This window comes from Pavona decussata, unplaced genomic scaffold, assembly GCF_977016875.1.
Source record: "Pavona decussata unplaced genomic scaffold, jaPavDecu1.1 SCAFFOLD_128, whole genome shotgun sequence".
Taxonomy (NCBI): domain Eukaryota; kingdom Metazoa; phylum Cnidaria; class Anthozoa; order Scleractinia; family Agariciidae; genus Pavona; species Pavona decussata.
Window position 1 is genome coordinate 471,347 of NW_028145542.1, and position 13,903 is coordinate 485,249.

General features: G+C 37.9%; 2 protein-coding genes and 1 pseudogene across 4 annotated transcripts in view; all 3 read right to left on the reverse strand.

Moving 5' to 3' along the window:
• Positions 1–13,903, reverse strand: part of LOC146468817 (ras-like protein 1) — a 348,000-nt gene that overhangs the window by 330,566 nt on the left and 3,531 nt on the right. Inside the window, exon 1 of one of the 2 annotated variants that reach the window (XM_085123914.1) lies at positions 10,992–11,088. The exons of the other annotated variant lie outside the window; for it this stretch is intronic. The gene's annotated coding sequence lies outside the window, so the exon portion shown is untranslated. Of the gene's footprint in view, positions 1–10,991; positions 11,089–13,903 lie in introns of those variants that run through there. 2 annotated transcript variants of the gene reach the window in all.
• Positions 1–13,903, reverse strand: part of LOC146468819 (uncharacterized) — a 349,521-nt gene that overhangs the window by 297,944 nt on the left and 37,674 nt on the right. The gene's annotated exons all lie outside the window — the stretch shown is intronic.
• Positions 5,965–12,347, reverse strand: LOC146468832 (ras-like protein 1; annotated as a pseudogene). The gene is made up of 5 exons (XR_014867332.1): positions 12,120–12,347; positions 10,992–11,087; positions 9,623–9,854; positions 8,595–8,690; positions 5,965–6,777 (listed from the first exon to the last, which is right to left on the reverse strand). The product of XR_014867332.1 is annotated as a ras-like protein 1 (transcript).

The following is a 13,903-nucleotide window of genomic DNA, read 5'->3' on the forward strand; positions in this document are numbered from 1 at the left end:
AAAAGGAAAAGGTTTAGTAGATAACATTAAAAGAAAAGATTTGGTAGATAACATTAAAAGAAACGATTTAGCAGATAATATTAAAGAAAAGATTTAGTAGATAGCATTAAAAGAAAAGATTTGGCAGATAACATAAAAGAAAAGAATTTAGTAGATGAAAAAAGAAAAGTTTAGTAGCTAGGAAAGATTTAGTAGATAACATAACAAGAACAGATTTAGTAGATAGCATAAAAAAAGCTTTAGTACGTAAAATAAAAAAGGAAAAGATTCAGTAGATAAATTCAGTAAAAAAAAAAACACTTAAGTTCGTTGATTCACGTAATTTATCAACTAAAGTGAATATTGATTCGTTTAGACACAGGTCAGACTGCACCCTTAATGTTGCCAGGGAAACGATACGGTGTAGAAGAGAAAATAGGGACCTCAGCAGAGACGACGACGACACCAACGAAAGTGGAACTTAAAAATTACATTAGTGTTTTCTGAAAAGAACTCGTGATGTTGTGTAATGTGGCCGCACTATATGAGCTAACTTCGTGCGGGTGGTTTTAAAGTTGAGAAAAAGAAAATAAAATTAATCATCAAGACGTGCATTCACGTTCTCCATAAAACTTTAAATTTAGTCATTTTACGGTGTTATTTTGCAGAGGAAGGCAAAGAAATGTGCGAAAGTGTATAATGCACGTACAGAGTTTTTCTAATTAAAACTGTTGTTTTTCTGACGTTCTCATTGACGTCGTCGTCGTGGGTGTTTGTTTACCCTAAAGCAACAATATAAAATAAGGAAAGTTTTGACCTATTTCTTGATACGTATTTAGTGATTTGTAGACTGATAGAAACAAGACGGTACAAAACATATTGCTGTGAGTGATTAGTAGTTAAACATTCAATGAAGCTGCTTTTTTTGTAGCGAGCCACTGTGACTACCTACAGAAACGGACGCTAAATGAGGTTCATGGCTAAGGAGTTTTTCTTAGGAAACGTACAAGGGGCACAAATGCGCCAATACGTATGTTTCCTACAGAAACGGAGGGAGAACTTACCATAAGCACAATTGCATTTTGAACTGATAGTGTTAATGGACTCATTTTGTGTCCAGTCGTTGGAATTGGATATACTTATTGTACAGTAAAATCTTTCAATCCACCAAAAGAGGCTGAACGTATTGTCCGTATTATGAATTTGCCCGTCATATAAAGGGAGAGTTTACATGTTTATTTGGTCTTACTGGGACCAAGTTAACTATCCGTAATATCCCGCCTGGCATACAGAGGTGTCCGTATTATGTCAGGTTTTCACGGCAGAGGCTCTACTGTAGGAATCGATAAGCATTTAACAGTTCGTGAAGACCGTGTTAATAACTCGATTACTCATTAAAAAGCTCAGGTTCTTATGAAATTCCAACTAACATGTCATTTGCAAATGTGGCGGAACAATTGGGTTTTTGTAATTCAGTCATTCTGATCAGCTATCCGTTTATTGGCTGGATTACTTTTGAAATACCTCCTAGAAACCCTATTTTGGCGTTTGTTCCGTTGTCAAGCATGTTTGTTGGAGCGTGTACAAAAGGCTCAATTAAGGGTTTTAAGATAACATTTGGTAATATAATTGTAGAAACTTAAAAAAAGATAACGTTTGTCCAGTTACCAAGCATGCTTGCCGGAGCGTGTACAAAAGGCTCCATTAATACTTTTTAGTTAACATTTGGTAATATAACTGTAGAAATTAAAGAAGGAAACGTTTGCCCAGTTACCAAGCATGCTTGCTGGAGCGTATACAAAAAGCTCTATTAATACTTTTTAGGTAACATTTGGTAATATAACTGTAGAAATTAAAGAAGGAAACGTTTGCCCAGTTACCATGCATGCTTGCTGGAGCGTATACAAAAAGCTCCATTAATACTTTTTAGGTAACATTTGGTTATATAACTGTAGAAATTAAAGAAGGAAACGTTTGTCCAGTTACCATGCATGCTTGCTGGAGCGTGTACAAAAGGCTCCATTAATACTTTTTAGGTAACGTTTGGTAATATAACTGTAGAAATTAAAGAAGAAAACGTTTGCCCTTTACCATATGCATGCCTGCTGGAGCGTATACAAAAGGCTCCATTAATACTTTTTAGGTAACATTTGGTAATATAACTGAAGGAACTTAAAGAAGATAATTTGTAAAATAATAGAAGCCTTAAATAAAGCCTGTGAACCTGAAGCTGCAATATTCACATGAAAAGTCTTTGTGTGCAGAGACTGGTTTAGACGTATCCATGTCATTTCTTTCAACGCCTCAAAGATGTTCGCAAAATCAGGCGCCTAGCCTTCTTCCTGTCTCACCAATGTATAAATGTTTGCATAAAATAAGTACATGTTATGCAATGAATGATAATACATGTATCAACAATAGGAATGCTGATTTGTTGTAACAGAGGGCATTTTTCTTAATTTTCCTTTCACCGAGGGAAAAATTACTTTCTCCTGATTGGTCGAACGGCGAAAATAATCGCTCTTCATTGGCTGAGCACACCAGATCTACATTTTTGTTGGTTTCCTCATTTTGTGCCCAAAAACAACGAGTTCTTTGAGGTTTATGGGAGTTCAACTCTTTAATTAAGCCGGATTGTTTGAACCAAAAATACATGGAAATCAAGTGCTAGAAAGGAAATTCGTAAAGGTTAAGTTTTCGTGTCTCTTACAAAAAACATCAAAATATTTTTTGCGTCAAGGCTAAAAACTTGGATCGGATTGATATTTGTTTGGCTGAGAAACTGAAATCAGTCGTCATGGCGACCAAGTGCTTTCACCTCGTTACTTCTTCTTACAACGAACGATAACCGAGCATAACAGTGTCCTTTAGATGGGAGGAAGGAGCAGGTCAAATTCAGTAGAAGGGGTTCTTTCTTTGGATCCACCGTTTGCTATTTTTCTCAATCTATGTTCGTGTTATTTTCAAGGGGCAGGAAGCTTCACAACGCATGTGAACAATTAATTGATGCCTCGCCTTAATTCCAAGCGTAATCGCAATGATTCCTCGTAGATTAAGGATCAATTTTTACTTGTAATTTTAAAGTCTTCGCAAATTGGCCCGGTCTCGCAATTTGGGAAACTTTTAAAATGCGCTTTGAAAATTAATCCATAATTCTACTCGGCCTCGTGAGAATAATACTACATGTTATACAGGAGAGTACGGAAAACCATTTCAGTAGAACTGACATTCTAAGTTACATGATTATGTGAGGGGATGGGTGGGGAGGGGGGGGGGGGGGGGGAGTCCAAAAAATATATCAAAATATCATGTATACTGTAGGTAAATATCGGGATGGGCTATTTGTCGAGTTAAGGGCCGTTTCAACATTTGCCCAACCATCGTTCAACAAAAAATGTTGAACGGATGTTGGGTAAATGTTCGATTCTGAAGATTAAATAACTCTTAATTTAACTTTCGTTCAAACAAATGAATAAACTAACCACTCCACGCACTTTGCTGGAAATGGGCATATTCTGCTTCCGATTCCACGATCGCTTCTTTTCTTCGAGAGCTGGTGATTTTGAAAATGGATACGGCGCTTAGGTTGGAGGTCAAATTAACTCTACCCGATGTGGTACAGTCATTTCACGTACAGCACTTACCCCATCCCCACAGCGACATCTCGGCCAGCTCTATTATTATGAGCGACCAATGGGGAGGCGACGCGACGGAATATCAACAGACAGCAAAATTTCAATATTCTGTGGGGTTTTTCTCGAGCTATAAAACATGTCATCAAAGGTGAAGGGACCACTCGAAAATGACCGTGATATCTCCTTTTTATGAAGGGAATAACAGTGATTTCAAAGAACGCCCGTAACGGTAAAATAGTCCCCAAAGCACAAGAATACAACAGAGGTGAGTCAGTTTTATTCATTTTATTGAATGACAGTCAAATTTAGCGATATTAAACTTCAGAATCGACAGTATTTCATTTCCCATACAGAATCTCATAACGCGTTTAAATTCTCAAAGGCTGCCTGCAACCCAATACCGCTTGCACCCAAAGGTCATCGTCCCACCAGTAATTAATTATTTCACGCTCTCTAATAATGACGCGAGCTTGGGCCGCCTATGCTGTAACTTACTCGATGGTCGTCTTCCTATCATCACTTCGTCCTAGCCTTCCACGCAGTCGTTTTTAGGGGACTCGAATTACCTCCTCCCCACAAGGAGGTAATACGAATCCCCTAAAACACGACCGCGTGGGAGGCTACAGTTCATCCTTGCGATGAATTCCCTTACAATACTTCAATTAAGAGCAGTTTCGTGTCCCAAAAAATATTTTAAAAAGTTAACTCAGTCAATGTTGCTCCTACTGAGATCTAAATAAACGTCAAGAAAAGGAGAACACAGAAATTTCACTCCTTGTACGTTGCTTGGCAGTGATCTTTAAGAGCATGATTAAGCTCCGTGTGTGTTATAACTGCATGGGAGCCGGGCGGTACGAACGAAACTGCCCCGAAACAAATTGTTCAAAAATTAGTTTATCCACGAATATTTGTCCTATCAAAACGATTGAAATATATTTGTCAAGCTTGAAACATGGAAATGAGACAAGAAAGTCCACAAGGATTCCGATACTTCACTGGTTTATTCGTTTGTCTTGGTTTTCACAACGTTCACTAAATTGGAGCCCTGCGCGGCGAGGAGCGCCATAGCCAAGAGAAATTGGTAAACCCGTCAATGCGATCCGTACGACCGTGCGTCCGTACGCAGCACTACAGAAAAACTCAAGTGTGTGAAGCTGTGTTGTTTTAAGAAAATTTTGCACTCTATAATAAACACGTAATCGCGGTGAGTCCTCGTACAATTAAGGATTAATTTGCGAAAACTTTTAAAATACGCGTTGAAATTAATCCTTAATTCTACTCGGCTTCATGGAATGACATATACATATTAGCTTTCTCACACACTGACTTGTCAAAGCTATTTTGATACAAAGCTATATTAATCTCGGTTACTCGTTATTTTTACTGCTAAATAGAGGAGTGGCTATGCAATAAAGAGACCATCTTTTGAGGTTGAGGAAGGGGAGTGCAGGCAGAGGCCACCATCTATTTTGGGGTTTGGTCTTCCCTAATGCTGTTCTAACAAGTTTGCTCGAAGATCCACCTTGTCTGGAGTAGGGGTTATAGAACACACCACCTATTCTGTGAACATTACCAACACAATTTTATTGGCTTTAAAATTTGAGTTGACACAGAAATATTCAGCTAGCAAGAGTCACCATTGCTAGATAAACAAGAAAAGTGGGGTTCTAATCTCATCGTTATTTTTACTGCTAAATAGAGGAGTGGCTATGCAATAAAGAGACCATCTTTTGAGGTTGAGGAAGGGGAGTGCAGGCAGAGGCCACCATCTATTTTGGGGTTTGGTCTTTCCTTATGCTGTTCTTATCTTATCCGCAATTTTAAACGTGAATCATCCAATCTAATCATTTAATTTCAACAATGCAGAGCCTCCAACAACTTAAAATTCAACACCAATTCCGCTAACTCGAACTATTTTTGTTTTCCTTCTGATTTGAAGTCAGCGGGATTCTACTGTGACTCCAAAGCTTGCTATGAGGAATTTTCAGTTATCAACGTGTATTTAAGCTCAAATTAAACGCCGCCAAAATTGTTGCCTCCAACAAAATCGTTGTTGACTGTGAGTATTTTTTTATTTTTCCCAGGAATGGTTAATTGGAGCGCGCCCAAAAAATTCGTCCCCTCGTGGGAAGCAATCTTCACGCTGGGTCACTTTACTATCCCCAAAGAAAAAGCAAGGATCTACTTGCAAATTAAATCATCGAGCTAAATTGCCTGATCACAGAGCATTCAACCAACATACGTTGGTCCAGCATAATGGGGAGCAGAGTGCTGAACATTCTTACATCGAAAATGCACAGAAATGTTGGAACATTTAGCTGGGGTTTTAAACACACTAACGACAATGCTGTCAGGGAATTATTTATTTATTTCCGCAAGTCTTCTGTCGGTACATGTTATATCGAGGAAAATCGAAAGAATCTACTTTGCAGTACAATGTTGACTCGTAAGTAATTTTGGCCCGTGTTTCTGAGGCGTAAATCAGTCTTCCTCAGAATAAACCCAACCAGCAATACGTCTCCTGCTACTGATTTTCAAGTACCATTTGTTGACCAGGAAAAAAAAAAGAAAAGAAAAGAAAAGTCCGGCTAAAGACGAGACACTATAATTTATAAAACAAAGACTAAATTTGAAGATAGCTACTGCCCATAAAGATCTGTAAGAAAGGCAAGTTTTGATATCATAATGTCAAAACAAGCTGCTTAGAATGTCGGCTACTTAGCCCACATACAAAGTCTCCTTCCCTAAAGTTGCCCGCAGAGATGTTAACTCGCCCAAAATGTCAAAATATGCCCGTATAAAAGAAGTACCTGTCTTTACATAAACAGATGCAATAATGCGACACTCTCAAAAGTAAACAGCGACTTGTATGTAAAATTAGAGCCATGGCATCGGCGACTTAACTCCACTAAGGAAGAATTGCCATGTAGGAGAAGTAACCGGTTACTATGTCTTGTCGGCAATGAAATATGAATAGCCTTTCCTAAATGTAAACTACAAAATGAATCCTATTCAAATGCTAATCCCAGAGTAAAAGACATTTTTCTGGTTTGGCCGGTTTGCTCCCAGGATTTCTGGGTACTGTTCTTTCTAACAACGATGGCTGAATTCGCTGGATCTGTTGCATCATCAGTGGGAATGATTGCTCGACATTCAGGCCAGTCTAAAGAAAACACAAAACAAGTGTCAGAGCAGCTGAAGCGCTGAGAATACAGCTACACCAAGGCTGCTTTCAAGTGAATAACAAAGTTAAATCAGGCATGTTTCCAATTGTGAACACCTATATGAATGCTGCTTTTACGCGTGAACACTGCCACACTCGTATAAGGCCTGTTTTTCAACTATAAACCTATATCAAGGCTGCTTTCAAGCGTGACACAGCTACATCTCATTGTTTTCAAGTGAGAACACAACTATAAGAAGGCCTCTTTCAGTTGTGAAGAGAACACAGCTATATCAGTGCTGTTTTCAAGTGTAAACACAAATATAAACTATCAGGGGTACATGTACTTCCAGAGCAGGGTTTATTCTAAAGGATGGCATTGCCGGGCCACCGTAAACAAAAACAAACAGGCACATACAATTTGCAGAAGTGTGTCAAACGTGGCGCTCAAATTTCACCAAAATTTCAACTAAGAGTCTTACAGACTAAATGCATCGTATCTTTGGGAGCAAGGGTAATGTTTTGAAATGGTTTTTTACCACACTTAAAAAACGCCACATTACAAATTTCATCTGGTATCAAAGCAACCTATAAAAGTGGGGTTGGGTATATTCGTTACAAGTTACATTGTATGTGCTGGCCACTGGGTATAGATGTTAACGATACTGTTATAAAGTCTGAAAACTTGCATGGATTTAACATAGAAGAGGTCCGTTTCTCATGAGCATTTTTCAGATCCGTTTCTACCAACTAGTGATCGCTACTTGTGTTTACTGTCCCATTGTGATTAGAGTTTCAATGTTTGTTAGATGATAAAAATTGTCGGTAATGGAAAAATATTTACGACGCTATTTTTTGGGCTAAAATAGTTAAAGGAATTTTATTTGGCGCTGATAACACCTTGTTTACCTTACTTTGATGAGTTTTTACCCAGCTTGACCTTTAACCAATCCTTTCCAGGAAATAACTATTGCTCCTATTGTTAATCAATCTTAGTTAATATTCTTGGGTTCTTCTACCACATTAATGGCAGTTGATGTTACCTTTAAAAATGAAGATATCCGAATAACGATATCTGTACTTTTAAGATGTTTGAAAGTAAATACTACGATTTTACGGTGATTATGAAGGTAAATATCCATTGTGGTAATTCTGCTACCGGCCACATACTGAATACGGTGTATATAATTTAAGTGATAAATTGGACACTGTGCACGTTAAAATAATACTTTTTCGGAAATAATTATTAGGAAAAACATCACAGGTCTCAAAGAGGTTATGTATTAACTTTAGAGACCATGTTTCACATAACTGGGTACCGGGAAATTACATAATCTGAGGTCTGAAATAGAGTCAGGATTTGAGAACCAGACGGTGCAACCTCACAAAAAAATTCTAACGATCAGCCACACTGACAGCAGGGTCATCTTCACAATGGTTTCTGTTCTGCAGCCAACTGAAAATGTACCAACAGCTAACCACGTTATCAGCCACAGATCATGATTTTCGGTTTACAGTAACTTTCCCCAAGACCTCTTTGGACTTGGCTCCATCGCCCTGATATCACTATTAAAGGGTTTCTGTTGCCTAATGCTACAAGATATTCTGAGACTTCTGATGTGAAGGATGTGTTAGGTGCTGTATATGAAGTTGTTTTTTTTTTGTTTTGGGTCACATGTAGGATTGAGAATACGTTTTGGGTCATTTTTGGACCACGAGGTTGTTCTGGAGTATTGTATTTCGTTTAAGAAAAGGATTATACAGTTACTTGGAACCAACCTTCGGTAATCATTCCACCTTGTAACAGTGTAACCTACCTTGGCTGATGTCTCAATTAATGGGATGTTCACATCAGATGAATTGCAGTATTCTAACACTTCATCTTTCATAACTTCTCTTTCCTCTTCTAAATCCTAGAATGCGAAATGAGAAATTAGGAAGTGTGTATCAACTATCTTGACCCCTTAATTGGTTAAAGGGAAGCAGACACCAGTGGAAACAGAACTCATTTGGGTTCCCACATACATGTACATGTATGTTGGATCTGTCTTGAGTTTCATGGTGTCATTTCCAGCACGCATGCATGTAGCATGTTAATCAGGTGTACAGCGCTGCACATTTATAATATTATTTATTTGCATTCTATCTTTTTACACTTGGTTATTGATTTTTTTGTTGTAATATCAGATAATTTACGGTAGGCCAGCAACTCAGTCATAAAAATACAATAAAATGAATAAATAAATAAATCACTTCATTTAAGTATCAATGTATTTAGTGCAGAGCACTAATTGGGGACACTTTCCAGATCGAATTAGAATTTAGAAGCGTTGGTTTTTGAGGAGAAGGGAAAACTGGAGCACCCAGGGAAAAACCTCTTGGAGCAAAGACAAGACCCAACAACAAACTCAACCCACAAATGACGCCGACTCTGGGAATTGAACCCGGGCCACACTGGTGGGAGGCGAGTGCTCTCAGCACTGTGTCATCCCTGCTCTCCAGAAATTGTATATGTACATGTATAGCAAAAACAAATGTAAGATTTTTTCAACACACTTGATATTAGGTACATGCAATTTGGCCACTGTAAAGAGATTCGAGTAACTGATGTTTTAACCGTGAGCCTTTTGTGATTCCCTCTTACATGTACAAAGGACTAACACTGGAAACATCAGCACTTGAATCTCTTTACATATGTATGGTGTCTGAATCACCTGATTAACTCTATTGATAAAAAAAAACAAAAAACATTCATTTCCAATCCTTACTGTACAGCACCATTGTTTCTTAAGAAACTAGAGGTAAATCACCCATCAATGTACATGACTTGTATAGAAGAACTTACCAACTTATTTCCAACAATGACCATCGGGATAGCTGAAGTGAGTTGATGATCTTGGATGATCTTGCTTCTGAGATCCTGGAGTTCGTGCCAACCGGATACAGAATTGATGGCAAACAACACTAAGAATGCATCACCTGTCGCTACTGATGAATCACGGAATGAGCTGTATTCTTCCTGCCCTGCTGTATCAACTATCTCCGTGGACATCATATAATTTGCCATTATATTCAATCTGCATCAAAAGATTGTAGAATTAAAATAATTACTAATTTTATAAAACTGGTGAGGCCATCACCTTTGTCCATTTACAAGAGTAACATCACAGCTGCCATTTACTTTACAGATTTTGGGTTAAATTCTGCAAGAGGTGTCTGAAATCTACAATTGAAGGGGTGAGTGGAAAAAAGCCCTAAGTGACATCTGATCTTATGTCAAATTCTCCTTTGCTCATACAAGGAAGAACAAGGCAATTTACTAGGAGAATTAGGCACTCAATCAGATGTCACTTAAGGCATTTTTCCACGCACCCCTTCAATTACATGTACATGTATGGAGGCAATGTAACCCAACACCATTGGAAAAGACAAAATAATCAATTGGCAGTCAATAAGCGCATAAACTTTGCTGCAGTGCATGTATGTGCTAAAGCTGCATTGTACAGTATGTATACCTATTATAATTCAAAGATTTGTCGATAATGTTAAATAACCTCTGCAAACATGGTTAACTTTGAAATTTGTTGCATACTACACACCTGAAAATGCTACAGTATGCTGGACATGTAACCTACATGTACAGCTATCAGAGCACCTTTCATGTACAGGTAAACATGACTGTTAATGAAACGGTAAAAAAATATCAAAAATGTAATTATTTAATTTACACATCCAATCTGTACATGTATGTGGTGTTAAATCAAGTATATTCTGTAGTTCAAGTAGAAATATCCTGGGTACCCACAAGGTGCGGTGCAGAGGAGTTTTTGTTCTGCAGCCAACTCAAAATGTACCAACAGCTAGCGACGTTATCAGCCACAGATCATGATTTTCCGGTCACAGTAACTTTCCACAAGACCTCTTTGGACCTGGCTCCATCGACCTGATATCACTATTAAGGGGTTGATGTTGCCTAATGCTACAAAATACTTTGAGACTTCTGATGTGAAGGATGCTTTGAGTGCTGTATATGAAGTTGGTTTTTGTTTTGTTTTGGGTCACATGACCTACATTACTAGGATTGAGAATACGTTTTGGGTCACTTTCGGACCGAGGGGTTGTTCTGGAGTATTGTATTTGTTTTAGAAAAGGATTATACAGTTACTTGGAACCAACCTTCGGTAATCATTCCACCTTCTAACAGTGTAACCTACCTTGGCTGATGTCTCAATGAATGGGATGTTCACATCAGATGAATTGCAGTATTCTAACACTTCATCTTTCATAACTTCTCTTTCCTCTTCTAAATCCTAGAATGAGAAATGAGAAATTTGGAAGTGTGTATCAGCTATCTTGACCCCTTAATTGGTTAAAGGGAAGCAGGGACCAGTGGAAACAGAACTCATTTGGGTTCCCACGTACGTGTATGTTGGATCTGTCTTGAGTTTCACAGTGTCATTTCCAGTACGTCTACATGTAGCATGTTAATCAGGTGTAAAGCGCAGCACATGTACATGTTTACTGAACCCTAGTGTTTTTTGTTGTTTTTTTTTTCTTGCTTTGTGTACATGTTTGTGTGTGTGTCCTATCTGGTTGCGCTGTTTTTTTTTTTTTCCTTTTATAATTTAATTGCATCCTATCTAATAATATCTTGTAATATCAGATAATTTATGGTAGGCCAGCAACTCAGTCATAAAAAATATAATTAAATAAATAAATAAATAAATAAATAAATAAATCACTTAATTTAAGTGTCAATGTATTTAGCGCAGAGCACTACATGTAATTGGGGACACTTTCTAGATCAAATTGGAATTTAGAAGTGTTGGCTTTTGAGGAGAAGGGAAAACTGGAGTACCCAGAGGAAAACCTCTTGGAGCAAAGATCACAACTAACAACAAACTGAACCCACATACAGTGTATGACACTGAGTCTGGGAATAGGACCCGCGGATTGCTGGGAGGCGAGTGCTCTTAGCACTGCGTCATCCCTGCTCCCCTGAAATTGTACATCATGTACATGCATAGCTGAAACAAATGTAAGATTTACCAACACACTTGATATTAGGTACATGTAATTTTGCCACAGTGACTGTAAAGAGATTTGAGTACTGACGTTTCGAGTGTAAACGCTTTGTGATTCCCTCTTACATGTACAGTAACACTGGAAACATCAGCACTTGAATCTCTTTACATATGTATGGTGTCTGAATCACCTGATTAACTCTGTTGATAAAACCAAACATTCATTTCCAATCCCCACTGTACAACACCATTGTTTCTTAAGAAACTACATATGTACATGTAACTGACCCATCAATGTACATGTATAGAAGAACTTACCAACTTATTTCCAACAATGACCATCGGGATAGCTGAAGTGAGTTGATAATCTTGGATGACCTTGCTTCTGAGATCCTGGAGCTCGTGCCAAATGGATACAGAATTGATGGCAAACAACACTAAGAATGCATCACCTGTCGCTACTGATGAATCAAGGAATGAGCTGTATTCTTCCTGCCCTGCTGTATCAACTATCTCCACATCATATAATTTGCCATTATATTCAATCTGCATTAAAAGATTGTAGAATTAAAATTAACAACTAATTTTATAAAACTGGTGATGTCATCACCTTTCTCCTTTTACAAGAGTAACATCACAGCTGTCATTTATTTTACACATTTTGGGTCAAAATCTGCAAGAGGTGTCTGAAACCTACAATTACATGTACATGTACATGTACATGTATGGCACTCTCATGTATGGAGGCAGTGTAGCCCAACATCATTGAAAATTAGAAAAAAATGATCAATTAGTAGTCGACAAGCACATAAACTTTGCTGCGTTGTACAGTATGTATTCCAATTTTATAACTCAGAGATCTGACAATTAAAACTAATGCCCCGGGCTCTGCAAACATGGTTAATTTTGAAATTTGTTGCATACCACACACCTGAAAATGCTACAGTATGCTGGAAATGTAACCTACATGTACAGCTATCAGAGCAACTTTCATGTACAGGTGTACATGACTGTTAATCAAACGGTAAAAACAAATGTAAAAAATGTAATTATTTAATTTACACATCCAATCTGTGTACATGTGGTGTTAAATCAAGACAGTATATTCTGTAGTTGAAGCAGAAATAACCTGGGTACCCACAGGGTGCAGAGAAGTCAAATTTGATGTACATCCGGGATAAATTCATTGCAAAATTGCACAGCAAATTAAGTTTGTTGATACAAAAACGTGATCGAACAAAGGATCATGACCAAGACACAAGGTGCATGCATCAATGACTGAGATATGTCCAGAAGTGCACGCTAATGAGATTCACGAACTGTATGATAAGGTGTCCCCTAACCTTAATTCTCACAAAAACACACATACATGTAATTCTGTTAACCCTTTAAGCCCTAACAGTGATCAGCATCAAATTTCTCCTGGTAAAATTAATGTTTATCCAATCCCTGAGGTCATGAGAATTAAGGATACAATCACCCAAGATGAATTCTCTTGATATTTTAATAACTTCTACCCAGGACTTGTATAAGAAAAATATAGGGACAAGACAGGAGAGTTTGTCCTTTGATATTAGGGCTTAAAGGGTTACAAATGAAGTCATATGAAAACAACAAAAGGCCTGTTTTATATGAAGTACCAAATTCGAGATTGGGTGCATTTGGGGGTGCATCATCGTAGCTTACACACAGGCGACCATTGCCGGCTATGTAATCTTTCAACAACGCCCTGTGGGGCACCCAGCCTTAAGGTCTCCAATGGGGCCTGGTGGGTCCACAGAAACCATTTTCTAGAATAAACCTGTTAATTACAGTACACATTAGCAACAGACATGTAAAAGACTTTACAAAACACAAAATTAATAGTTTTGCTTGTCTCTCACTACAGATCACTCTCCACAACTCAGATGCATACCTCCTTTCTATGTGTGTCCCCTAACACCCAATATGTGGAAAGAGTATGTAACAAGACATGATTTAGTTCACAATGTGGTTATACATGTACCACCAGATTATAATAGGATCCCATCAAGAAAAGAAGAAGATGAAAAGGAGAACATACATGTACAAAGTGTTGTTTTTGTGGTTAGGAACTGTTAGTG